This window comes from Phaethon aethereus (assembly GCF_964289735.1).
Source record: "Phaethon aethereus genome assembly, chromosome: 1".
Taxonomy (NCBI): domain Eukaryota; kingdom Metazoa; phylum Chordata; class Aves; order Phaethontiformes; family Phaethontidae; genus Phaethon; species Phaethon aethereus.
This window is the reverse complement of record NC_138575.1, coordinates 63,123,980-63,150,660: the sequence shown is the minus strand read 5'-3', so window position 1 is coordinate 63,150,660 and position 26,681 is coordinate 63,123,980. Positions and strand designations below refer to the sequence as shown.

At 36.4% G+C, this 26,681-nt stretch overlaps 1 protein-coding gene across 1 annotated transcript in view; it reads right to left on the bottom strand.

The window, feature by feature from the left end:
• Positions 1–26,681, bottom strand: part of IGF1 (insulin like growth factor 1) — a gene marked incomplete at both ends in the record, with an annotated part of 48,511 nt that overhangs the window by 8,482 nt on the left and 13,348 nt on the right. The window lies entirely within an intron of this gene.

The window sequence follows — 26,681 nt, the reverse complement described above, 5'->3', positions numbered from 1 at the left end:
AATATACGAAGATGGCTGATGGAACAGACAAAAGCTGAAGATTTCATATTCTACAGCTTTGCACACAGTAGGAAATGGGAACATAACACGGTCTTTCCTGTGTTTTGTGTTTGCACTGGGCATCTGTAGAGAATACTTGATTGGCAAATGTTCTGCATTTTTCACTTGGCTCCAGTAAACGGTGACATTTTCATTCACAGAACTCTTACACTCTTCTTTTTTCCCAGTGATTTATGACTTCTTTAGTAACTGTTGATTTCTCTGCTATAGTATGCAAAGATTACAGACACATTATTTCCTGGTCTTGTTTTTATGCATCCCGGTGGGATGTGCAGTTGCCCTGTTATGACTAACTAGAAAGGAAGGAACAGTAAATTCACCAGAAAAATAGTAGTTGCTTGCTTACTACGTCTATTTTAAAATTCTGGTAGAATTTGGTTCCAGACATTAAAATTCTGAAAAGATTACATGTTTTGTTTTGACATTTTCAGCATTAAATGTTTCCATTTACAGAATGATCCCCATTGGTTAAGAACCCAAAAATATGGAGAAAAGGAAAGAAAACTGCACCAAGAGCCAAAAAATGAAGTAACTCAATTCAGTCAGCTCTACCAATTTTTTTTCTTGCTTTTTTTTTTCCCCTTCAGTTTTTTCACTGACACTAAAAATCTGTTATTCACAGAGTTTGGCACAAGTTTACATTTTAAGAAATTACTCAAGCTAGATAAAGGATAAAGGTACCAAAAAAGGCAAAAATTAATTTTCTCTTTGGGAAATTATTGCCTCCAAAGCTTATACAACAAATTATTGTTCAATATCCATATACTTGTCCTACAGTTGTCAGCTTGAAGACGACACTGCATTTTGCAATTCTCTGTGATTAAAACATATGTCCACTGATGAAGAACCCTTGAGGCATTAGTAAATGAAAAGACCTCTAGTGGTAAAGTATGTCTAACATTTTAGCCAGCTATACAGTCAGCTAAGAACTAACTATCCCTTTGAGCTTTGTAAACCCAGACAATAGGCTTTTAAATGTCTTTTTTTCTAGGGACTATAAAATAAACAAAAAGAAAAACATGCTTGCTTAGTATATTGCAATCCACTGAGGGCCTCTATACTGTATGTTGCCTGCTAAATTATTAGTTTCACAAGAATAAACAGAACAGCAAGCCAAGAGTAGATTACAGTAATATTTTGATTTGTCTGTGTGTGTTGTTTTCTGTGTATCATTGAAAAGTATTGTAAATGTTAAGATACAGAGTTTGGGAGCTTTTTTACAGGCTATTTTCACTCACTGAGTTATAAAGTAAAAGCTTTTCCCTGGAGATTTTTCTGAAGTCTGTTAATCAGGTTGTCTTAGCCTAATACTTTTAAAATTTAGCAGTCATGATAAAATGTGGAGTGTCATTACTGTGCAGGATACCCCGAGCTGTTCCACATTTTGTCTTGCTCCCATTTAAAACATGGAAGGGAAAATTTTTTTCCTAGATATGCTGGTATAACTCTTCCTAACAGATTCAGCTCAACTGTAGGTACAAATAGTTGATTAGTTAAGCTTACCTTTGTTTTCTCTGACAATTTTTTCATAAATGAACACACTCTAAAAGCTTTTGTTCAAGCATTTTCCTTTAAATGGTATTTCACAGCAGCTAAGAGGCATTGAGGTTTGCTTGATTCCCTGGCTACTGCTAATAGTAAAAATAAGGATGGACAGATCATTGGTTAGTTTCATCTGGCTTATCATGACCTTTCTACCTAGAAAAGAAGTTACCTATTAAAAAAAATTCTATCAGTCCAATAGAAGATTTCAGGATTAGTAATATTTTGCACGTCTAAGAATCTTACAAGCAATAGCTCCTCATGACACTCATGTTAGTGTGCTGGGACAGAGTTAATTTTCTTTATAGTAGCTAGTATGGGGCTAGGTTTTGGGTTTGTACTAAAAAAACCAGTGTTGATAATATAGAGATGTTTTCGTTATTGCTGAGCAGTGCTTACACAGAGTCAAAGCTTTTTTCTGCTCCTCACACCACCCCACCAGCGAGGAGGCTGGGGGTGCACAAGAAGTTGGGAAGGGGCACAGCTGGGACAGCTGACCCCAAGTGACCAAAGGGATATTCCATACCATATGGCATCATGCTCAGCATATAAATCTGGGATAAGAAGAAGGAAGGGAGGGACGTTGAGAGTTATGGTGTTTGTCTCCCCAAGTAACCATTACGTGTGATGGAACCCTGCTCTCCTGGAGTTGTCTGAACACCTGCCTGCCAGTGGGAAGTGGTGAATGAATTCCTTATTTTGCTTGGCTTGTGTGTGTGGCTTTTGCTTTACCTATTAAACTGTCTTTATCTCAACCCATGAGTTTTCTCACTTTTACTCTTCTGGTTCTCTTCCCCATTCCACTGATGGGGAGTAAGTGAGCGGCTGTGCGGTGCTTAGTTGCTGTCTGGGGTTAAAACATGACACCTAGGTAGATAATATTACCTCTAGGTGACAAAATTTAGAATCAATAAGATGAAATGTGTTAGCCAGGAACTTCCGTGAGTTAACAACAGAATTTGATAGAATTTTTCTTCTAAAGATAGCTCTTTAAAAAACATGTATGGTACATGTAACAAGTTTGGAATGGAATCACTAACATATCAGTGATGTGGTCAGCAATGAAACCTGACATTTATAGACATCTATAGTCTATAGTTTATAGACTTAAATGTTCATGTATTACATGGCATACTAAATGCTCATCCTTTATAAGATAACATTAGTATTGTGAAGTCAAGTGGGTTTGTTTATTTCTTTAAAATAAGTTTTCCCAAGGTTTTTGAAAGACCTAAGCAATCAAGGATACTTAAAGTTCATATGAACTAGAAAGTGATATTACCTGAAGTGCTGTACAACAGATAGAGCAAATAAATAGGAAAAAAATAGGAAAAATGATTCATTTTCAGTAATCATGATTCTGGACTCTACTTTTGAGAAATATCTGATGTCTAAGTTAATTTTAAACCAATAGATTTTAAATTGCTGCTCTTCTCTCAAGTGCTGCAGTATGCAAAACGTTATCACAAAGATGAGATAAAGAATTACAAGGAGATACTACCACTTCTACAGATATTATCAGTATTTGTCCCATCTTCTTCTGGAAGGACTGCAGCATCAGATGGTCCCAGTTCATCAAGTTAGCAAAGTATGCACTTAGGTCTAGGCAAATGTCCAAGCTCCTACACGGTCTGTTGGACTAAAGCACATATTCAACACATGCCTAATTGCTCTTCTAGTTAGGGACAGACGTAAGTAAGCACTTAAATTTCTAGACCAAAATCCATATTAGTAAATAAATAACTGGTGGTTGTGCACATTTAAAACCAGTTTTCTGTTCCTTCGTTTTTTTGTTGCCTTAAAATACTGACTGATCCTACCGTGTCAATATACTGGGCATCCATATAGTTCTTTCTCACCTTTCTGACACAATTTGAGTGCTACCTTCCAGCTGTTATCAAAAAGTTCCTTATATTTACTCAACTTTCAAAGTGCTGCCTGTGGACATAGAACAGTCCTAGGCATTCCTTTTTGCTGATGCACACGGATTTCCTCGGAGGCTTCTTTCCTTTTTTGTCAGTTGCTAGCTCGAAAGAAGTTTCGTATCACCTAGGTCAAAGTTTACTTAATAGAACTTTTGGCTCTTATTTAATCTACTGTACCAAATATGTGAATGTTTCTTTCCATGTGCTACAAGCAGATACAAAATCTAGTCACACTGAAGTCCCCTGAAAGCAGGCCAAGGTGTAGAATTCCAATAGTTAAACAGCTGACTCCTGTACTAACAGCACTTCCCTTTAAATAATGCAAAGTCAGTGGAGTAATTCAGTAGGGCTTGTTTACGCTTGATTTCTTTCTTTGCCCCTTCTCTCCAAAATATCCAAAATATCTCCAAAATATCAAAATATATTGATTCTACTGACAGTTTCCATGTGAGAAGCACTGGTGTAGGTGGACTATAGAGGTTTCAATTGTCAAACTATCTAGCCATTCTGTGGAGAATTATAATCTACTGTTGTAGCACTAATGTTAGGAAATTACATGAGAAATAGCTAAGGATAAACACGAAGCTAGTCTACTGTTTAGCGGACTCTAGGAAGAACTGGGGTGACATGTCCTGGAGCTTTTATGTGACTTTATATTTACTATACATTTTTTTAGCCCAGCAGTAGAACCAAGAATGCCATTTAGACTCTAATTCAGAAAAACATCATAAATCTGAAAAACAGTTAACTTATTCCTAAACTACTATTAGAGCCAATCTTCAGCGATAAGTGCAGCTTTTAAAGTAATGTGAAAGGCTATTGACCTATTAGTGTACTATAATCTTGTACTGAGAAACTCAAAATGTTTCTATCAAAAGATGAAGGTAATACAATTTGTACAATTTTGAAGCTTTGATAGCAGTTTTGGAGAGGTACCTTCCAGAGAAGCGTGATGAGAAAGTTTTTTCTCATCTACCATCGTGTCCAGTTTGTAGCTTACAGTATCTGGATATATGTAAGCATACTATGAGGCAGTAGGTCAGTCAGACAGAATTTTTCTGTGGCCTTAAAAACAAGATTGAGAGTCTGTGGTGCTATATTACAATGTAGTAACTGAACAAGCACATCCTGTACACTAGATCCAAACTGGGAGATGGTGGTTGGAGTATTTTTGAGTTGCATGTACTATCTGAAGACTAGGGATGCTGAGTTTGAAATTCATCTTAGCTTTACTATCTGAAAACTAGGGATCTGGTTTAAGATAATCAAGTCAACAAGCAACTGTGTCTGGGGCGTGACTTATTCCTGTTTTAAATGCTTTGCCTAAAATGAAATTAATCCTTGACCTCTGAAAGAGCGCATGTTCTTTCATCAACTACAGATAAACCTACTCGATCTAGTCTTAGAATATACGCACAACTTCTTCTAGGTAACTGAAGTCAAAGAAAATTAATTCCATTGAAAGTGATTTCTCCCAGAACACAAAATATATGCCACTGGTGGAGTACAAAGCCATTCTCTTCTATTTCCATTTTAACAATTAAATATAATGACACATAATGTCTAAAAGGCATACCAGCCCGTCTACTGTTTAATTATGTATCTCCATAAATCTTTGACTATGTTCCTGCTCAGACAGACTAGTATTCCTGTCTGGGTTTGCATTATAAATGCATGCGTATGCAAAATAATAGATTGTTGATATCACTTTTCATCCCCTTGTGATCTTAGACAAATGGTTTAATGTTATATTGGTAATACTTCTTGAGGGTACTCTGGAATTTTTAATCTGCATTTGGAAAATTATGAGTCAATGTTCAATCAGAAGGAAATGCCTGTATTTTGATACTTCTATGAACTGTTAAAACAAACAAACAAACAAACAACAAATCTTGTGAACTGTTGTAAAGTCCCTTAACAGAAATACCTCAAGGTTTAAATGTTGCAAAGTAGGCAATCTGATTTTCATGTAAATAAGTTGCATGCATTTTGAAGCTACAGTTTTTAATATTTAGCTTCCATTTTCTTTCAATGTTTTGTTAGTGCCAAAAAATAATTATGCTTAGACTGATTTTTGTTTGTATTCATCAAAATGAGCATATATTAGCATTTATAAATGCTCAATGAATGGATGCTCTAGCTCTGAAGTCTAATTTAATATGCATGAGAATAGAGGATAAGCTTTATCAGTATGCACAAGTAAAATCTTTATGAAAGCATATGCATTTATTAATACTGAGATATTGCACTAGAGCTACTGCTTTGAGGAATACTGGATTGCATTAATTACTGAGTCTAAGGTAAGAAGATGTTTGCTCATTGTTAAGGACTTTTTTCTCTGAAATTCTAGGCAAGTAAGACTGGGAAAGCACAGGAACTCAGTACTATCTCTAAGAGAAATCTGTCAAGACTTCACAGAGTGTTTTGCCTTAAGATTTATAAGCTGCACCTTATGAAGAAATGAACACTGTTTGATGTTTCAAATGGAGAGTAAAACAACTATTTCACTTCTTTAAAGTCAGTTAGCTGACAAATGTAGATTTGTTCCAAAAGGTGTCTTAATTTTTAATTTGTATGTCTGTATTTAGTCTGCCGCACAGTTAAGAAGGTAATTTTTTCCTCTAGAAATAGGCTTTCAGAAACATTTTTTTTCTTCATTGTGTGTTTAATTGGAAAAAAAATCGTCTTCCCCTAAACTTATTTCCAAAGTACAACACTTGCAACAATTTCCTCTCACATATAGCTGCACTGTACTCTGCCCTTCCTATTGCTTTGGAGGCAATGAAGTATACTAAACGTGTGATAGAGCCATGATGCTCCACACAGTAGTTCTCAAGCCAGTTGCAACATGTGAAGAGAAAGACCTATAGTTTTGTGAATATTGCACTGGGATGTGAAATGGAAATTTCAGAGTTTAGAATTCTTTGGAGGAAAAAAATAGAAGAAGGAGTAGCAAACAATATAATGTATTATTTTACACCAATTCAGTGCTCTGGAGGGTGAGAACCTTGCCAACCTAGCACAATTTACAAGCCTACGTCAGATTCCAGGGCTGGAAAGTGCCAGATGCTGCCAAAAAATATATACCTTGGCAAGGGAAATGCCGTGCTGGAAAGTAATTCACTATTACAAGAATGGCCAGGTTTATCAGGGTTTAGGACAAGATAATTAGAAACCAGTAGGTCATTGTTACATTTGAATATTGCCCGCTATAGTGCATCAAGGAAGACAATGGTAATACAGTCATCCATCCATGATAAGAATACGTTCTCTCCTCTTCTTGTATATGCTCTCACAGTAATTAATTACTTCTTACAGTTGTGTGTGGTGGAAGGATGATCAATCATGATATAATCTTTCATACCCTTCTTATCCCATAGCCAATGTAAAACTGCTTTTTATTTACATTACCAAATGAATAACAATGCAAAACCCATAACTGGGTGAAAACCTGGCACCACTGAAGTCACCGGGAAATCTTTTAATGCAGTCAGGATTATGTCCTGATGAATCAGCTGCCAGAAGCTAGTAATATATAACCTGATTCAAGGTCTATTAAAATCAATGAAAAGGCTTCCATTGCCCTTAGTGGGCTTTGCATCAGGCTGATAACGAACAATCACTTGCTTTGTCTTCCAACCTTCCAGTTCAGTGGGTAAATACTATCTTAGTGGCATCTAGAGATTTGCAGGGAACGGATGTGATGTGTTCCTTGAAGGAGGTAAGAACAAAAGGATACTGATGTACGATACGAAGCACAATGACTGCTATGTGGTTAACGCCACCGACCACAGAATAAGCAATGCATTGCTTCGCACTGTGTAATCAAGATTTTTCTCTCTATGGGTACAGTTTCTCAGCTGTATTCTGAGAAATGGAAGCAAGTAACAAATGAAAAAATTATACTCTTGTTCCTGCATTTTGGAATTGTCAGCTGGTTAGAGGCAGAAGGTGTGAATGGTTGTTGCGTTAAGTAACTCTTGTCTAATACCTTCCACACTACCCAGGAGTTCACCTATTGACACATATTACGATTATTAGTTCTATTTACACAGCAGTAGCGCTTACAGGAGGTAAGCAGTTGAGAGCAGGCCGCTGTCACCTTATCTGCTGTAGAGACAGAGGTAGACAATTTTCATTCCCTTACTAAAAACAAGTGTGGCAACAGAAAAGTAAGCAGAAAGGAGAAAGGAGATAGCAGTAAGGGCCTGGCTCGCTTCTCGCGTCCATGAGTTTTGTGTTTAATGCAGTTGGCTTCGGTGGATTGACTCGAAGGTGCTCTAAGCTCTAGAGCGATAAGCTTTGTTTGGTAAGGTCTGATATCATTGCCGAGAGCTTTGTCAGCGGGGGGCATCCAACCTTGTACGATGATGCAGCAACGGTGCATCAGGAATAAACGAGTCGGCTTTGTACCCGTGCGGTGTTGTCTGAATCTGGTTCAGACGTTCAGTTATTGAACCTTTCTGTACAAGTCAGAATGACATTAGTTACTTTTTAAATTACTTTTAGTGTAGTAAGATGACAACGCTTTGGATAAAAGTCCAGCATGTAGTTTTCTTATGGCCAACATTTTAAATGTGAATTATTTTCTGGAAAACTTATTTTTTATTGTCTGCTACTTTTGGCTTATTGGGAAACTTTAACTTGTGAAGATTGACTTACAAGATTCCTAATTAGCCAGGACGAATTAACCACTACATTCAAAAAGGGAATTAAGACAGAAAGATTAAGAGACAGATTCTTTTATCTTCACTGATGTTAAACAGTACTTTATCCTGAATTAAGAGAACTCTTTACAGAGAAAGATAGTACTTAATTTGAGTAATATTTATGGAATATACCTATCAATTATTTGCTCAGGTGAAGGCCGTGACAGTGCCAGGAACTGAACCTACATTAACATAATCACCAGGCCAATGCTTTGACCATATACCTGTCTTCCTTTAACCTTATATTTGAGTCAGTAGGGCATGTAAAAATCTAATCTTGAAATGAAACACTCCTTTGAGGTCATGATGCTCCTGTTAAACTTGTATAATGAGATAAAAGAAAAAGTGAAACTTTCCAGTGGAGTACATTAGGGAGTGAGGATGAAGTCATTGGGATGAGACAGGGACAGTGAGTTGTGTCTGGAAACAAAATCAGAAATAAACCTAGCTAAAATATGCTGTTATGCTGGGGTCACCTTTCACTCACACTGATTTTCTACCAGTTGTAGCTCCATTCTTTAGTGATTTAATGCTGCAATAGGAGCTAGAAGAATCAGTTCTAGTGACAGGAACAGGAAGAAAAAGAAGTCACTGCTGAATAATAAATTAAAATACTCTTGTTCTCTCTGATCATCCAGCTCACCTAAGACATGCAGGGGGATTATAAAGGAACACTGGCATGGTGCAGGGAGAAATTGGTTCCAGTATAACATCTTAAATACCAAACCTACAGTTTCTGTAGGAGACGGTTGGACTTGATGATCTTAAAGGTCTGTTCCAACCTTAACGATTCTGTGATTCTGTGATCATTGAAAATGGAAGTGCTTATAGGCAATAAAGTTGGTTTACGAAGCAAGTAGGAAGTAATCTTTCTTTTACAGGGCTGACAATGCCCTCTCCGCTCACAGTTTTTAAAAGGGGATGTGGTTTCCGAGTAGATTTTTTTAAGTTCTCACTTGCTAAGTTTCAATGGCTTTTTCAGGGAAGTTCAAGGGTTTTAAAAGTTCATTTCCATTTAAAGAGAAGTTTTTCTAAGTAACCAGAATTATTCATTTCTTTTGCTATTTCCTTTCCAACTTGTTTAACCTTGATTAATGACTGAAACCTCCACATCAGTTAAAGATGTTTCTCAATGGCTTCTCTTATTTGGCAACGTTGCAGTCCTTTTTTTGCTAGGCTTGTTCTGTGGATCATACAGGAATACTGTAAACTTTAAAAGGTCTGTGTGGCAATGTTGAAGTTGATCTGGCTTTTAAATTCCAGGTGCTCAGTGACTTCTTTTGAGCCACAATTTTGTGCATCCACAATCATTTAAGCAAGGGAATCCAGTTCAGCAGAAAAGAAGTAGGATGAATAAGTATGCTTACAATGGTGTTGATTTTTTCATTTATCTTATTGGTGTACTAATGTGTAAGCTTAATGGTGACTCTGTAAATGTTAACTCTGGTAGACGTGCTTCAGTCTACGAAATCATTCCTTCCAACGCTGGGCAAATGTTTTTTCACATAATGACATCCACTTATCCACTTCATCAGGCTGAGCCTATCCCTGCACAGGAGCTATGGTGGTTATGTAAAAAAAAAAAAAAAAAAAAAATTGTTATGGAAAAATGAAAAAAAATACTTGTCTTAAGCATACTTGGCCAGTGGAGGGCTTACATGGTATCACAGAAAATATGAGAAAGTAGAACCAAGTAATTCCTATGAAATGCATTTCTAAAGACTCTCTTTTATTCCTGTATTGGTTATTAGAAATCACAGCCATTTTTAATTTTCAAGCCTTCAACATCTATCATTCAATTTTTATTCCTTTAAATACTAATAAATCTCAAAGTCTGGAGGACTTTGAAGAAAGCTTTTGATCATCTGAAAGCATAGATTCTGAGTTGTCTCTGAAGATATTTCTTGGACATAGGCATCAGTATTAAGGCCTTTTCAAATATTTTTGATGTGAGTCTTTAGATATTTAGTTCTGTAGTTACAAGTTACTTAGCTGGATTTGAAATTAATAATCTACTATTCAAACATGATATTAAGAGTCAAGCTGTACAAAGGAAATTTATATTCAGACATACTCTGTTGGTACCCAAACTTTAATTTAATAAGATCATAAATATTTTCAAATAACTATTCTTAAGTAGTTAATTGTAGCTACTCCTACAATTAAATTTGATAATGGTAGACATAAAATGAATAACAGGATAGGAAATAATACTTCCACACAAAAAAACACCAAAAGACCAACATCCTTGTAATTTCTTCTTCTTTGCTTCTTCTATCTTATTTGATACAACTAAAGGAATCAGCAAATATCCAGGGGGGGTTAAATCATTTTTAGATATTATAGATGTGTGGTTTAAAATTTTCTTTTTTTATAACATATTCCAGTTAACTTTGTCATTAGCCACTCAAATGTTGCTAAAAAGTGGAATAATCTATACAGTTTCCTCTGATTCTGCCTCCTAAAAGTGTATTGCATAATTGTGATAATACTTGCAACCTACTGCACTTTTAGTATTTATACATTCTGAGTGTGGATGTAGATCCCAGCAGTACAATATTTCTTTCTCTTAGTCCTTCTGTACCAAAACCTTTTAGAATTCTTTCCATTGAAAGTGATTTTTGGATAAAATCTGACCATTGATCTCACTGAACCTTTGGTCAAAATGTATACCAAATGAAAGTTTTCTGTGGTTTGGGAAAGTTGGATTAATTTTTTTTCCCCTTGTTTTTCATTTTGCATTCCTCTGAGCTCCTCTTTGCTAGCCAGAAAAGGAGGTGCCAGTATAACCCGAGGAGGCTGTGCAGCCTGTCCAGAAGCGAGAAGTTCAGCAAGTTTAGTGAGAGTGGTTGTTCACATAAGATTTCCAGCGTAAGGGCCTCAACCAGGATGACACTTTAATTTTGCAGAACTCTTTTTCCTCACTTGCGAAATTCAGAAAAGTTTCAGGTCAGCATCCAGCATAAAAGCCTAAATGGAAGTAAAATGAAGTCACTCTCACAATTCTGTTTGTCTAAAATGGTTCTGAGTTTTTTTCCCTTCTTTGCTTCTAAATGATTATCTAAACTGCATCTCCTGTGATTTTGCTTAATTATTTGCAATCTCTCCTCATCAGTCAGTTGCTTATGTCTCTCATGCATTACTTCTTGTCTTCTTCTAATATCACTTCATAACTTTTCTAATTAATTCCAGCATTCTAGGTATTCTTTGTTTATCCCTCTAGCAGTTAGACAGAAGGGCATTAAATAAGTTGTTAACAATTTAAACTTCATAATTGTTTTGACTTTCCATCCAGCATCATAAAACCGCTATGCAATCAACTGTGATCACTCTAAAGACTAAAACCACAAAAATAAACCACCGTATATGGTTTTCTCAATACAACTTCAGAACCATATTTTTTGTAGATCAAATAAATTTAACGTATATCTCTCTCAGAATTAGTGACAATAAAATACAATCAACATAAACATCATCCTTGTTATTTTTTTCTAATCTTAATGATACAAAACATAAACCAAAAGTTTTGATGCAGGAAATAGCTGCACATTATTGACCTGTGTGGGACTGAAAATCTAATTTTCTCTCCTTACGTGTCCGTGTCTCTCTACTTGCATGACTGTGCTGTTTTGCCAACAGCTTCTATGCCGTGTCTTCATAGAATACTACAGGTATCACGGAGGCACATGCTGCCTCTCCAATGGCTTCTTGTGTCTTCAACTATATATATTATGGCAATATTACATGAATTGCATCCTCTAATGACATATATAGAGAATTTTTTTTCTATTTCATACAAGATAAAGAGATGGAGCTGTTGTAATGAAGCTGTATCACTAGCAAACAGATCCAAGCACTGGAATTTCCTGGGTATTATTTCTATTACAGAGCAAACTGGCTATGCCTCTGGAAGACTTGAGTGGTCAGCACGTAATAGATAAGATTTACCCTAGTGCACAAGGTCTACAAAAAGGCTTTCTGCCCTTTAAGTGCTGTTTATCAATTGTTCTTAAAGTCAAGGTCTACTGAAAAATTTAAACAAAATATTTAGCTGACAGGGACTGCACTTTGTTTCTGCATCATTCTCAATGTTTTTTATTCCTTTTTCAGTTAAGACCTGCTTTATGGACAGTCACACATTAGCCCTGAAATCACATTATTTTTAACACCCATTAAAACTAGCTGTAAGGATATATACACCTTTTTTTTCCCCTCAGTGTTGAGATCCAGGAGGTTTTATAATTGTTACATCTTCTGGCCAGCGTGTGTTGCTGGAACGCCGGGAGACAGACAGTGGCATTGTAGTCATTGTTTTGCTGCATTATTTGTGTGGAAAATACGTGATTCGGTTTCTTTTTTACACTAGAGGGCTCCTTCACACTTGCTTAGCGCTGTGGCAGCGCCTACAGGTCGGAGCGGTGGGAACGTGCCGCAGTGCGAGGGCACGCCTGCGCGACGGGACCGAACAGCTTGCTGTGTCTCCGCTTGACAGAAATCGCTTCTGCGTATCGTGATACCGTCACCTCACTGGCAGTATCAGAGAGGCCTGTGATAATCTGCCCTCCTTCTTACCAGGCAACGTGGGAAGAACACAAACACTACGGAACTCTTCCGGAACAAAGAGAAGTTAAGATTTGCTCACTGTTCAGTTTATAGATACACACGAGAATGGTGAATGCTGTAATCAAGCCAGCTGGCAAAGTGAAAATCTTACCTTGAAACGTTTCCTAAAATTATGGTCACTAGGTAAGATTTTTGGAGGCTATTGAAAATCATGTCGTCTTGTCTTTCTGCTGCTGGAACGGCTGAGTTAATTTAGTTTCAGCAGTGGGACCAGTATTTTTACAGGTTGAAGAAAACGCTTATGCTAGCTCTGCGTGCTGCAGTACTTTTTCCCGTCAGTATTTGGATCTTGGACTACGCTGGCTCAAATAACAGACAAGAGCTAGAAAGCGAGAAGAAAGCTTAACTGCTGGAGGAAAACACCTCCATGTGATAAACCCTCTTGACCTTTTTTAGACCAGAATTTCAGATAATTTTGACCCGTAAATACAGTTCTGGGATTTGAAAAATAAATTGGTAGAGAAGGTGTACAAATCAGGAAGCAAAGCGCTTCTCAAATATCCGTCCTGTACTCTGTCCTTTGGCCTCTTTTCTGCATTATTAATAGTTTTCTTAATTGTCAATACAGAAATTTCTTAGTATTAAGCAGGGTAGGCTTTCTTCATTTCTAGTTTAAATGACGTATTATGGTAGAAACTCAGGAAGTTTACAGACAAAATAGCTGTGTGCTGTGGTTCAGTAACCTTTTAAGTTTCTAAAATCACTGAACTGTATTCAGTTGTGTAGTAAATAGTGTTGCCCATTCAGGTAACAATATCAGAAATTGTTCCCAAAACACTGAGTTACGTTGATATTTTTAAATATTGCTACTGATCTCCACAGCTTAAGCACTAAAGGCCTGCCCTGCTCTTTGTCAGCTCCATGTTTGGGAAATGTCACTGGAGTGACAGCTGGTGGAGCAAAGGCAAAGAGCAGAAAGGAAGCATTGAAAAATGATTGGAACATGTTGCAGTATTGTCGGGAGAAAAGATACTAGAAATACAGAAAAAAATATAGAGCTTTTAAAATTTACAACATGTTCCTTCCTGCATAAAAGACTGTTTAGTACTGGTTGTAGTTTAACTTATATGCATGAAGAGCAGTATTTTTATCATAACTCCTTGCCATTCTTCAATAATGCAGCAACAAGGAAGATTATCCTTTCCCCTACTCCAGGATGACGTCATTGTACTGGTAAGTAGGACTTAGGAAAGGTTTATGTTCTTAGCACTAGAATTAAAGAATAAAATACTCCTTTTAATATAGTAATTTCTACCTCTACTAATTTTCAACGTTTATCTTGCAAGATCATTAGGAAATTCAGAAAACATTTCTCTGGTTTGAGAGAAAAAGAGTGGGGTGATCTAAGGATAAATAAGCTCTCTGCTGTAATGCTCCTCTACAACTGTATCACATCTGGCAAGTATCTACACGGTCTTTCAAAGTGATATGCTGCAAAATTGCTAAGAAATGCAGTCTTTAAAAATTCAAACATATTGTTAACATTTTAGTGTTGAAGCTGGTAGTAATTATTGGGTACTATATTTGTTTCCTAATAGAACAGACATTCTTAATTTATTATTTCACACTGTAAATTTTCACGTTAGACACCATACTGGCTCGAGATAAAATATCAGTGATAGGACACTTGTTCCTTCTTTTTATACAGAAGAAACCAGACATTATTGCACCATGTCGTGTATCTTGCTCAGATTCATTTACTCATTTCCTTACAGAAATTGCTGAAACCTCTCCAGAGTTCTTCCATGGACCATTCATTCATTATTGTCTCAGTGCTCTGGCGCAATTGTATAAAGTCATGTTTAGTGGATGTAGGTGAAGAAAGATTGAGAGTTAGCTCTTCTGGATGGGCTATATGGCATCTGGTATAGCTCAAGCTGGAATCAGTGAGGGGCAGCCCAATCCCTAAAGGACAATTCATCCTGTCTTATTGCACAAAGTGCATATAAGTGTTTGAAAATTAAATACTTCTGAAAATGCAAACTAAATATCCCATAACACTACCATCAGCTGAGCAGCAGAACACAAAGTTTTGCAATCATGCATATAAATTATGATTGTTTGGCACCATAATATTGCCATTGACGCTAATAGTTAGAGCAGGTAGCCACACCTAAATTTCAGATTGCCTGACACTTTCTAATATTAATGTCTGCCCTAACATTGTTATAACTTAACCAAACCTTAACTGTCTGGGTTTCAGGTTTGTGCATTGTGCATCTTTGATAAGTTTTTGAGGGTTTTTTGTTTTCTCTTGTTAAGGAATGGGAGGGGGAAAGGTGCGACTAAAGCCATCTAGTCATTGCTGACAGTAAGCTTAGAAGCCACATGGTTTTGCCCCTGTTAAAACGTAACCCCTTCATCTCTGAAGTGTATGGCTGTTTTATTGAATAACCCTTGTGTTTCTGTGATGTGAAGGTGGAATTTGGGGAGGACACAAAAAGGAAATTACTTTGGTTAAGATATGTGTCCTACATGTGGACACTTAAAATTGCAAATTTCCAAGGTTCTGAGGTATTTATCAATAAAGGTAGGTATAGATATTTATCAGCCCAGTACAGGTATTTATTAATCCAGTATAAGTATTTATCATTCAGTTCTCTGAAGAGTTGGGCTGCCACGAGTGTTTTTCTTTTTGAAGATAATGATAATTTCAAGGACTTGCCATCTGGCAACTCTCCTGCTCGTTAGAATGGCTGCTATCATTTGTTGCTGCTACCATAACCGAACCTGCTGTCTGATACTGACATTTCCCCTTCTGAACATTGAGGTGAGGTTTCTCTTAACAACATTTTTTCTTGGACTCTACTGAGATTGAAGTTAAACAAGATGTGGCTACTTCGTGGTCAGTTGAACTGGTGTGGGTATTTCTATAGAGATGCTCCACACTCTGCACTAACCAGGATTGCAAGACTGATAGTTATATAGCTATCCACCGACACGCAATTGCTAGTACACAGTGCAGTCACTGCCCAACCCAGATCTGGTAGGAAAAATTGGATGCAGTTGCATGTGCTGTGCGTTTGTGAGAGGAGAACTGTCCTTGAAACCTGGTTCAAACATGATTCACCCTCAAAGGAATCAAAGTCCTAGTTCAGGTAAGGTAGCTGCCAAATACAGAACTTTATTAGCAACTTTTAAAGGCTCCACTGTCTTAAATTATGTTTTCTTTTGCTTCATCTTTTTTACCTCTTTCCAGATGAAATTTTTCTGCCTTGCTTGTAACACCTTTCTCTCACTGCTAATTCTTGCCTTCTTTTCTTCTGCATGCAATTCTGATGTATAATGACAGCTTTTGAAAGAAATCTACTAGAGTATTCACTCCTTTAAATTAGCGATGCATGTCTCGTAGCTCAGACTAAGGGATTGTTTTTCCAATGTTCCTGCCTTAACAATACTGGAAATATTTGAACAGAGTTTCTATTAAATTTAAGAGAGTAAATCTTTTCTCAACTGATTTTCCCTAATAAAAATTACTTAGCAATTCTGAAAAATAATACCTTCACAGTTCATTAACACAATATTGACCCAGAACTGACAGATGTCCTACCTACAGGGAAGTCACTGACTTTGGGGAACTTAACCTCATGGGAATATTGATGGAAATAGGGCTAGGAAAAGAGCATGCAAGGCAAGTGCGTTCTTCTCTGAGGTGACTCTCTTGATTTATTGCCTCATCCCTGTGTTAGCACTGGCAGAATGTTGTGGAGAATGAAAAGAAATTGCTTACTAGGCTCTACCACTTTATGGAGAGGATGCAAAGCAAGTGGTGTGAAAAGTGGAATGTGTGGGGAATTATAGTGAGAGCACAGTATTTTGTTGGTGGCAGATGTCTGTTGGGCTTTACCATTTTACTGGGGTGGTACAATTCAGTTGTTATGACACATCCAGGAAGAAAAACAGAAAACACGAGCTGGAGGCTTGGAGAAAATTAAATGATGATGACTCAGAACTTACACCCCAAAGTAAAATGAGGATTGAAACACTGTACTGATTTGTTTAGCAGAGGAATCTGAAGCACGCATGAAGAAATGAGCTTCCAATTTATTGAAACTTTGCACTGATCTTCAGATGAAAAGGGCAATATTAGAAAGCTAGTGTCAAGGTTAAAGGCAAGGATGACTACAGATAAACTGCAAGCTGAGCTTATGTTTTGCTGCCACTCTCTTTTCAAAATATTCTTTTTGTTCAGTGTGTAGTCAGCCCCACATCTGCTTCTGCTGGAATCCAAGGAAAAGTGTTTCAGTGCCTAGAAGTGTTATTGTTTGGCTCGTTTGGCTGGGAGAGTGAGTCTCAAGTAACCTATGAACTCCATGCCATATACTTGCAGTAAGCAGAGGGCCCGCTGGGGTGATCTACTTAGCTTGCCATTAAGTTTTATGTAACTGTTATAGTATTGTTTAAAAACAGTTTGAGGGATTCTCTGCAGTATTATGGCATATATTAACTTCTAGTTTGAAAGTAGTAGCCAGTTTTTATCCCTTATGTAAACAGATCTATTTTTATTGTATTTACTGAACTGTCTTCCTAAGTCTGATAGACTATTACCTATAATTTATCATCCTTACTGCAGTGTGATATTTGCTTAAAATTTTAACCCTTACAGGGTCTGAATTATATATGGGTGAGCTTCTAAAAAATAGTATTTGGATGGATCTGAATGATTTCAAAAGCATTTAAAAGGTGAATAAACATCATTGCCTCATTTTCACACGTGGTGAAAGTAAGACAAATACAGATAAAATTGGTTTGTTCAAGGTTATGTAAGCTAGTTAGTACCAGAGCTAGAAATAGCCATAGCCCTCCGAGCTGCTTTATTCTTTATCCATTTCCTATCCACAGAAGCACTTGGTCTGTCCTCTGAAATATGAAAGGTGAGAGAGTGTACACCGATTAGGCTTCTCCTATTCATCTTATTTGTCCAGTCTTATTTCTGGATTCATGGATTCCACAGAAAGGGACTGTGTTAGCCATAATTGTGTACTGCTGGACTCATACGATGCAAGACCTCACCATTTCTTTTTATGGGTGCAAAACTTACAAATAAGTTTTCTGTACATATAATAAATTGGCTAGCAACAAGACCATCATATGCAGCATATCAAGGAATCAAGTGACTGTGGGTTTTATACTGGAAGTCATCTGTGTCCAGAATTCTTGTGCACTTTAAGTAGCAATTATAATTGCCAAGTGTTGAAAGACCAGATGGTGGTCTTTTTATTTATTACCAGAGAAATTCAGGTCCTTGTATCTTTGCCAAAGAAGCTGTAATTCAGTCTACCCCAGAAGATGGTGTTGTATGGGGCACATCATCCCTTACCTTGTGAAAGCATAGCCTCAAAACTCATTGCATAGTATGCAGCTGCAGGGTACAGTTAGCCTTTAATATTTTTATGTATCGTAAAGACAGTGTTAGTGGTCTCCTCAGTGGATCATCAAGAGGGCAATGGCTATATTACACCACTGCTGATGACTGTGATCACATAAAGGCAAAATCAGTCTAACGCTGTGTCTCTGATTTACAGCTCCAATATATTGATATTTTAAAAGGACAAGTAACACCAGATACTCCCTACCGCATGTCACTTGAGGCAGAGGGTACATGTCATTCCTTTACGAGTACCTGTCAATAGTGAATTCTGTTTATCACCAGGCACTTGGCAGCAAGAACTATTCCTGGCCAGTGCTTTGCTGCTGCCCTGCACAGCGGCTGCTCTGGAATTTCTGCAGCTCGCAAGAATGAGGCAATTTCTATTGCTCCAGAAAGAGCAGAAAGAGGCTAATGATTCTTTGGAAGGGTGCTTAGGTTTGAAGAAAAGGAGAGGAGGGTTACATGCCTAGTTTCTGTTACATGCTGTTCTCCATTGCTTATAGTTGTCAGGCCTAATCTATACTCGGTTAACTTGGACTGATAGAACATTTACTCAGCAATTCGGGAGCACTGTTCTATTTGTTGACTACATACATTTAGCTGCATCGTGGCCCATTTGTAACGTAGAAGCTCAAGTTTATTGTTGTCCATTATAATGATCAGGATTAGCTCTCTTACCAGACTATATCACTACGAGTTTTATCGGTGATGAAACCTGTTCTTACTGTTTCTGTTGCCTGAATCCAAGTTTCCAACGTTAACATTGGCTTAACAAGCTTTGCATTTTCTTTTCCCCCTTAAAAAAATATGAAGGGCTCATATTTCAAGATATGTCTCCTGAATTGTACTTTATTTAACATATGACACAGCCGAGATTTTCAGCTGCTGAATGCACATATAATGCATTTTAAAAAGTGACATTGCTATGGTTATGAGTTACACAACAACATGATGTCAGCCCTCTGATTGGTGTCATGGTATTTAGCAATGCCACTTGGACAGTAAAGTTCACACACAGAAGCCTGTCCAACAGTTCTAAGAATTTTATATCTTTTGAAGTATTCAATATATTTCTTTATGTGTTGAAGCACTGGCTTTCCAAACCCTTGTTTTTATTTTCCAGCAATCTTGGTGAACTTGGGGTCATCGGATTACTTGCTTTCTCACTGGCTGCACTGAAATCAAGCAGCCATCAGCTAAATTACTGCAGTTTAAGTGTGTCTAAAATGAATTCAAAGCAGTACTTTAAAACAGAATTATGACTCTGCTTTCAACATGGCACGAGGATATGATGCAAACTGAAGAGGTAGAGGTGGTTCAAAGAAAAGGTGTTTTTTTTGTACTGGCTCAAAATAAGAAACAAAGGGACTTTCAGATTTCAACTGCTTACTTCAGCCACAAGTTTTCTGTCATTATAGTTGTTTCAGCAAGAAAACAATCTACTGTCGATACAAATTAGGTCTCAGTTTTCCTAGGCATCTCTCCATCTCCTGAGACTATAGGGAAACAGCAAAATGAAAACTTTATCAAAATATTATCAATCTATATTGGCAATACGGATATGATAGCCTATCGGTCCCTTTGTCTGAAAAAAGTAAAATTAAGGACAGTTAGGATGGAATGGATTAACAAAATCATATTCAACTGTTTAGGTTGTTCAGAACAAGCAGTTTTTCCAATGTTGCATACAATATGGTGATGCAGAATGGGGAAAGCAGGAAAAAAACAAACTGACATAAAAAGTGGCTTTTTATTTAGCAGATTACTGTCCATTGCCAACAAAGCTTGCTATGTGAAAAACATTATGTTTATATAGTGACTGTTGAGAAATGCACTGATGGCCTCTGCTAACACATCATAAAATTACTTGAATGAATTCTTGACCAGTTGGGGGTTTCAATTGACTACCCTTGACTGGATAAGCCTAATTTATGTTGTCATTACTGAAGATAGGAAACGACTTATTCCAGTTGAAAGTTTAACATGCAACTATGAGAGGTGTTTACACAACCACAGCACTTCATGAACTTTTTGTGAACAGATATAGGGCTTTTCTGTACCACCTTTCATGAACTGCTTCATTAGCTGAAAAGGAAAATAAATGGTTTTATGGCCTTTGTTCATTTTCATCTAAAATCGGATCTCTTGACCAAGAGATTTCAATAATTTCAAATTTTAAATGATTCTGCACAGAATTCTATTTATCACCAGCCGCTTGGCAGCAAGAACTATTCCTGGTCAGTGCTTTGATGCTGCCCTGCACAGCAGCTGCTCTGGAATTTCTGCAGCTCGCAAGGATGAGGTAATTTCTGTCACTCCAGTGAAAATGGAAAGAGGCTAATGATTCTTTGGAAGGTGCTTAAATTTGAACAAAAAGAGAGGAAGATTACATTGCTTTTGTTTCCAGCTCTCTTGGCAAAAGTGCTTTGTTAGCTCAGGTAGGACAGCATATATGCTGAAGCTGCTTTTAAGCAAGTGGCACACTTGCAGCTGCATCTTTTAAAATCTGCTTTTGCCTTTTTGCTTCCGTTTTCCCCTTTATGAAGGGAAGGTATTACTTCACTGTATCTTTAAATTCATTGGCATTCGTATTCTGTTTTGAACATACAAAGCACGAGCAGAAATATTAAAATTGCTTTGCAAAATTAATCTTTGCCATCTCCTATTGGATATGCAATTACTAGGGCAAAAAAACCTTACAAATGCTCAGAGAACCAGATGATTTCCTAGGAAATTGTAGGCTATAGTGTATTTGTATGAGTGCTGCAATCAAATACTTCTATGATGAGCACTCTAGAGGAGTTTATGAAGAAAATAATAATTCTTATTGTCTGCCGTGTTTAGATCTTTGAAGTCAATAGGGCATGAGACCACACATTACATAGTGAAGAGAAAATAAATATTTGAATTATTTTTTCCTTTTCTCAAGAAGTGTGCATCCTGCATAACTACAGATACAAATTTTTGTTAAAGACTGTAGTCATTTAGTGATGGACTGTATGATTATGTAAAACTGATTGGCCTGTGACCAAAATTAAGGCCAATATTCCCTGATTTTAAGGGGTTCTTAAGACCACAGCTTAAGTCACTAGTTCTTTCATTAAGCTCTTCTATTTGAGTTCCAGCACATGTTTAAAAATTTTCTTTAATTCATACATTCGTGCATTATTTGTGGTTACACAAAGAAATACTTTTTGATAAAACCTGCAGATTCTCTTACTCCTTATATTGCAATGTATTTAGAATTATTGCAGTACATTTAGGTGCTGTGAGATGGTCTCATTGCAGCGGAGACTACAGTGGAGACTAGGTCTAAGTTACAAGTACATGAAACTCCAAAACAATACATACTAAAGAAACTTGGAAGATATTTAATTATATTTTTCTGGTCAGAAGACAAAGAAAACAATAAAATATGCATTGTCTCCAACTTCATGCAATTATTATATTTTTCTCATGTTCAATCTTTGTCCCATATCGTTTATGGTCCATGTTTAGTCTTTGGCATCTTGCAAATGAGGCTAGTAGAAAGGTAGCATTTACAGTACTTATTAACCACTGTCTGTTCCACAATGCCTCTTAGATTATTTATTCAAATTCAGCCTTCATTATTTTTAGCTCACTTGGGAAATTATTAGCTTTCATGTGATGCCTCACATAAGAAGATTTCATACTAAGCGTATTAGTATGTTTAACGTCAGAGAGGAAGCCAAGTCATTATGCCAATTCTTATTTTAAAGAGCTTTTAATAGCGATAGCTTTTTCACAAGTAGTCAATAAGGTCCATAAGCAAACACTTCAGCAAACACTTACATATGAAGAATTGATAAATTTTAATAGTTTGTATCATGAATGACAGATGAACTTTAAAATTACACTACAAACCTTTCAGGTTGGTTTGAATAAATGTTAAAAATGAGGAGTTTTTTGACGCGCATGTACCCTTTTCAAATCAGGCACAAGTCGCACCTGTTGATTGCCCAAAAGAGCCTCTATTTGCTATATTTATAATACAGAAGGAAAAATATCAGCAGTTCAGCTGGTAGTTCTTAGGAAAAACAGATGACTAGTTAGAAACCAGTGGGAATCCAGTCATGGGAAAATATTTGTGGTACAATGATACTTATGGCCAAAAGACCTAGAAAAATCAATGATCAATGTTTTCGTTAGTGAGCATAGAGAATTCCTCAAAGTAATTCACACTATTCTCAGTGCACTGAGCCAAAGCCAACTGAAGTTAACAGATAACCTTGAGTAATTATCCATGGACTCCTGATTGTGGATTATGAAGTGAAGAAACTCCTGGACAGGGCCCACCTGGATTATTAACATCACTATTTTCCCCAACTTGGGTATCATCTTTGTCCCTTCTTTATTAGACTATATATCACATTTTCTGTGACAATGTCTCTTTTCTCTGCCATATGAAAGTGTAGATATACACTTTTTTTATGTATTATATCCTAAAAAAACCAACAAACACACTCCCACCTGTTTCATAATTCAAAGATAATAATTTTTCATTCAAAATCTGTTGCAGGTTATTTGATTCTTGATGGAAGGTTAAAGACTGATTTATTAAAAATTTTTGCTCTTTTTTCACAGACCTGAGCTTCCTCTGTTTCATATGAGTGTATAAGTTTCTATTTGAAAAGACCAGCAGACAATAAGAATATCACCGCTTATGGATTCTGCTCATTTTATTAGTCTTCATCTTAGTGATAACAGGAAATAGTTGTCTTTTATTGCATCAACTCCTACTGCTTTCAAAAACTAAAATAAGATGACTATGTAACAAAAATTATAGTAGCTGATATTTCGCCATTAGAGCTGCAGTTGTAGAATTTCATTCCATTATTTGCAGAAAGAAAGATAAGGGTCAAATTCTACAAAAGTATCTTCCTATTATTTTTGAATGACCATATTACCTTGACCATTCCATTTTTTGAAATTATTGTGTCTTGGGAAAACTATATTAAATCTACTGTATCTAATTCCTGAAATAGCGGTGGAACTCTACAAGTGTATGAAAAACATTCATGTGAGTATCTCATACAAGATCATCCTTCATGACTTTTAAATACAGAAGTCAATACATAAATGTGAAGTGAGAGAATGTTGTGGAAACACTACCCTCATTTCTACCCCATTTCCTTCAAGCCAAACCAGCTGGGAATGGTACAGTGCACAATATTAAGGGTAGCCCGAAATAAGCTCTAAATTGCATACATATTTATTCATAGCAAATATAAATAATCCTTTCTGGTTTTAGTGCTGTACTCTGACTGCTTCAAAACAATAGTTACTGACAAGATCTGAAGAACCTAAAGTACAGTTCCTGCATCCCGTATCTGGTTTGGAAATTTTAACTACTGCAATTACTGTTGCCTGCAAAGGGATCACTTTAGAGAAGATCATGGAATGCAGTTATCTTTGAAGTGGGTCTGTACTGTTTCTGTATTGCCTTGGATAGAAGGGAGGAACAGAAGTGAGGAAGGTAGAGGGAATTTGTGCTGTTGACTGAACTCATTGAATGGCTAACAGCCTCAGGTGGGGTGCTGTCTTGTGTCAGTCATATTATTGCTTTCATAGATGAGCTCATTAGGTCAGCAGCAGCTATTTTTTAAATCTTTAAATCGCCTGAGTATCTCAAAACTGTATGCCTGTTGTATCAATGCGTATCTCAAAACTGTACTTGAGGACCATTCTGTGTTTTTTCCTCATGATGATACTTTATGGCACAGCATTCTAATGTAGAAAATGTTTCTTTAATGACGTCTGATATTTAGATATCACTCTAGGTTTTAAATATTACTATTGTCTCAATTTCTTAAGAAACTGCTGGGCCATGTATATTCTTAGGAATAGAAATGAATCCGTGTGAACAACAGTGTAAAAAATTGCTTCATTGTTTATGCATTGATGAGTGCACCGTGTCTCATTATGCAGGAATAAAACATGAAGGAGTGTTACTTATTATGGCATGTAAGAGTATATTCTATCTATTATATCAAGAAAGATAAGCTTTTCCGTTCTACTTTTACTGTCTCAGAGCGGAGTACTTTCTTCCAAAAGGATTCACACTTAGTCAGACTAAGGTCTGGGAGTTCTTGAAGGCCAAAGGAATAGCTCTAACTGGTGTTACCTGCATAAGGCACTCCCTGGGTCTTTTCTTAACTGTATTATACCATGGCAGATAAAATAAGTTTGGATTTGCTTTGATCTGAAAAGTGGTCCGTATGAGTGCATCCTTATCTCCACAGTGAAGTTCATTGTGTCATTTTAAATAGATTCATCCCACCAAAATTTAGGCTCTTAATGGAGAGTCCTTACTTAACTGACTTAACTAACTTAAGGATACAATTGCCATAGCTTCCTTGCTTAATTTAGTGGAGAATGAAAAGTATGTCCTACGGGATATTCAGAACTTAATGATAACTCTGAAAGTTTCTAACTCCTCTCACTGACTGTAGAATGAGCTTGAGTAGGCTCCTAACTCAGATACCTTATTTACATGCCCAAAAGTAGATGAAATTAACTGAACCAGAAACTCTTTGTGCATGTTGGATCAAGCTCTGTTAAATCTTTATCATTCAGAATGCTTAGTCTGTATGTGGATAAACGAAAATGTTTGTCACAGATTGTCTATCTAGAAAGAACTGCATTTAAAACTCTTCTGTCTGAAAAGAGGTGAAAGAAACAATACAGTCAACAACATCATATACAAATGAGAGTTTTTCTAACACATTTATCCTTCTCTATATGAATCGTGGAGATATAATAACATTACCTATTCTTCCTACACCTCTATCCTCCCTTGAAAGAAGGAGAAAAAAACCCCACCAAAAAACACCAGTAAGGAATACTTTGATATTACTGAATTCCAAAATATAAGTAGGGTCATAATGCAAATTATTTCAATAGTACCTCTCTTTTCATTCAGTGCCCATTTATTTAGAGTAAAATACCAGAAACAATTAGGAAAACCAGAAGTGATCTAAAAGAAAATATATATGGTGTTTTTGCATTTAATCTTCGCCACATATTTCAGGAATAAACATGGTTTTATTCAGGACATGTATTTGCCAATAATACATCTGATTAAACTAGAAAAATTAGACATACTATCAGTAGCTTGCTCCCAAATTACACAAGAAGAAATTAGATACATTTTCAGTAGCTTGCTCTCAAATCTCTTCAGTCTATGAGTCACCAGATTCTTCCTGCCAAACTAAATATGTCTGTGAAAGGCTGGAAACTTTAATGGAAAGAAACATAAAACTTAAAATACGTAGGAAAAACTAAGGTTTTTTTATGGAAGACCTGTTGACTAGTAATTCAGGAATTCAGGAGATGTAGAAACAAATTATTACATCTACTTGTCTACAGAAGTTTCAAGGTATGAAACTTGTTGAATTTAAACCTGCTTTGATAACTTAAAATAGATATCCTTATTAGCTTTCATGTAACCTAAAGTAATCAATGAAGACTTAGAAAAAGAAATTGCAAAAATGTTATTATGGAAGTAGAAGCTCTTATCCAGTCATTTTGATGGGGCTGAGTTAAAAGAAACCTTCAGTATAGTTAAGGCAAGACTGAAAAAAAATAATTGGATTTCTTATACATAGTACCACACAACAGTGAAAGCTAATTAGAAATGTACTCCTCTCTTCAGATCCACAACCATAATGACATCTTCTCTACCATTTTCCCCACAACACTTACACCTTTTCTACCTTTGCATAAGCCATATATTTAAAAATATTCTTTAGAATACAGAATAATGTATTGTTAAATGCTATTATGTTGTGAAATACAGAGTTTGTGTCTGTAATTTAAGATTTTATTCATTGCCTTAGTAGGATATGGCTGTTAATTAATATTCTTTTGAACTCAAAACAGTTTTCAGTAATATTTACTTTCCTTAGAAGTTGCTGTTTAGAGGAGCTGGGGGTATTATTTAAGTGCTTACTTGTTTGGAGATAGAAATAGTTAATAAGAACTGCTAGAATATTTATTTTCAGAAAGAAAACAGTTTTGTTCACTGAGCTGGATTGAGTCAGAATGGTCTGAGCCAACCCCTTCTTTTTTCTGCATACTCAGCCTTGTGTAAATTTCTGCCCAACACACTAAGACACAAACACTATAAACAAATAGTTCTGTATCAAAAAAATTCATATAATTTCAGGTTTGGGCGTAAGCCATAATTTCCTAATGGAAGTGCTCTAACAGGATGCTCTTTCCCTACTTCCACTCTCTGTGGGCACGTAAGGAAGCACATAAGGGTCTGCTATCTGGAGGCGTTCTCTTAGTTTAGAACAATTATATTGCATAGATGAGAAAACTGGGATCACAGATGAATTTCAAAGATAAGAATGGAAATATACAGGTACACTGTAGACTCAGGGGAAAAAAAAAATAAGAGAGTTAGTTGAGCCCTACATTGTTTCT